Raw genomic sequence first — 2510 nt, 5'->3', positions numbered from 1 at the left:
ATGACATCATGACTCTTCTCCTTTTCAGTGACCAGCACGGCCACCTGACTTAAGTCTATGTGGTTTCTTCTTACTGGGTTACGTCAAAGATCGTGTGTTCCTGCCTCCGTTGCTACTTATTTCCGAAAATAGGAAGGATGATTAATGCGGCCTCTGAGTCGACCACGACGTGTATGGACGCATATGGGGAGAGTTTGACGTTATTCCTTGGTACTCGTGACCAGTAATAAAAACTGGGAAAGACACTTTAAGAACAAGTAAATGTAGGATAACGATTCTGTAATTGGATGTTAGAAGTGCTTTAAATAACTGAGCCTCAGTTTCAAAATATATATTAAGAGAGAAATGGAGACGGAGTCAAAGTTTTAAATCTGATTCACAATATCGTGGTTGGTTAGATCATTGACGCTAAACGGTGAATATCACGTAGGCTGAGGTGCGAATGGGAATTTGGATCGAGGAGGGAGGTGTGCTAAGGTAGTCTGTGCAGTTGTGCAAACCCACTGTGCCAGGGTGGCGTAGTGGTAAGCGCATCTGCCTAGTGAGCAGGAGGCCCGGGTTTGAATCCTGGCCTTGATAGGTGAACCAGCCACTCAGGGAAAAACAAAAAATCTTACGCCATGATTTGAACACAACTTTTGACACACAAAAACATAAAATCTTTCCACACTTGTCTCACTGATATTTAAAACAGTGAACATATCATTAACAAAAGATATTGCGGCACGGTTATTTGAATATGAAATGCACTCCACTAAGATTTGACACACTGAAAATGGTGCGTCAAAAGCACTGGCACCCTGGTGGGTCTGCTGTTGAAGGAGGTGTCGTATTAAAGCCACGTGTTTCCATCTGTGTGACTGGAACGATGCTTTCCATGGCAAAACTGTAAACTCCACTGGCCATGCTATGTTATTTTGTACCTCCAGCCACACGCATTCCCCAACAACCACATTACTCTCCTCCTCTGCAGCGAGGTAATAACACAGTAGAGACAGCAGAGAAGGGGACACAGACAGAGAGAGAGAGAGAAATTTAGTTGCAGCGAGAGCTAAAACTAGCCAGAATCTATGACCTGCAGCGACACACTGTCCTTTGAGGCTAATTTCAAAGGGAAATAATGTTGCACCAGCCTCGGTACACGCCCACGACGGTAGCTAGAGAACTCGTTCCGAAATAAGCGTCGGTTCTGTCTTGCGTCACACTAGTCGACGTCAGCGTTGCTGATTGCATCGTTAATTGGCATGTAAGGCAAAGACTGTACGCCACAAGAAGAGAAACAGACCAACGAAATATTTTGCATCCCGAGAAATGTCCCGCGGGTACTTGGAACTTGAAATTTCCTCCAAACATATGATTCCTACTCATAGTTCGACTTTGTAATTGTGGAGTCCCCTATACGTAAGTAGAAATATTCTGAGCAGTGGTATTTCAGATTAGTTTAAAATTGTTCCTGTTTACCGACCACGCCCTCCACATTGATAGTAAACACATTCTTAGGTTGTGTGTGTTTCGGTCGCGGTGTAAGGATTGTTTCCGTGCTTAATGTTTTCTGTGCTAATGCTGGAGGCATCCTCAGAAGCCGTAGGGGCCTAGTTAGCCAATTTTCAAATTTTAAAAAAGCCTATACCAGGAAGAAGAAGGAGTGAAAACAGACGATTTATTGATGTCGGTACGAAACCAAACGAACACAGCGAACTCTTCTGCAGTACAAATTCTGTACCGTAACACCACCGCTATTGCGCCATCTTTGGCATCGGTTGGAAGACGTCACGGCCTGACTTGCGCAGTTACGTATAAACAGCTCAGCTTTCTGGACTAGATTAAGTTTCAAAATTAACAACGTATTTACAGCCTCTGAGGATGCCTTCACCATTAAGATAGTAAACGTTACGTGAGGAAACAAACCCAGGACCACAGCCTATTGTCCTTGAAACATAAGTCACCAAGGATGAAAATACTGGCTGTGAGAGTCTGTCTTGTACGTGACCCCACTACCGCCCATGAACTATGGCATTAGATTTTGTAACACTCTCCCACTTCATTTTTTTTTAATAACTTCAAATTATATTCGCGTCTCGTGCATGTTGCTGCATGACACATTCTGATCAAGACATGAAGCCATTTTCTAAGGACGTTTCATAAAATTAACTGTTAATGCACGTTGTGACAAAGGATAATCGAATGTATACTGTTATAAAAGAAATGAGGTTTAATAGGCACTTTAAAATAAAATCTGTTGTAACGACACCACATCTTAAGTGTGCGCTGCAGATCAATGAGAGAATGAAGGAAGATGGGACTTAGGCTTTCCACCAACATTAAGGTCAATCTCTAGTTCAGTAGGAAAGAGTGGAATCTTCTGTGGCTATTTTGAAAAATGCACCCCAGCGTTAAGGGTTAGAATCTGACGGCGAACATCCCGAACTGGGTATTTTACACAATCAAATAATTTTGATATCTTTAAAAAATGAAACCAGCTGGAAGTTTCACCTATTTAGAGTTCCGGA

At 42.6% G+C, this 2510-nt stretch overlaps 1 non-coding gene across 1 annotated transcript; it reads left to right on the top strand.

The window, feature by feature from the left end:
- The first annotated feature begins 507 nt into the window (after positions 1-507).
- On the top strand, positions 508-579 carry Trnat-agu (transfer RNA threonine (anticodon AGU)). Its single transcript has one exon. It is a non-coding gene; the product is annotated as a tRNA-Thr (tRNA).
- Positions 580-2510: the final 1931 nt, after the last annotated feature.

Source organism: Schistocerca cancellata, chromosome 5, assembly GCF_023864275.1.
Source record: "Schistocerca cancellata isolate TAMUIC-IGC-003103 chromosome 5, iqSchCanc2.1, whole genome shotgun sequence".
Classification (NCBI taxonomy): domain Eukaryota; kingdom Metazoa; phylum Arthropoda; class Insecta; order Orthoptera; family Acrididae; genus Schistocerca; species Schistocerca cancellata.
This window is presented reverse-complemented; position numbering and strand designations above follow the sequence as displayed.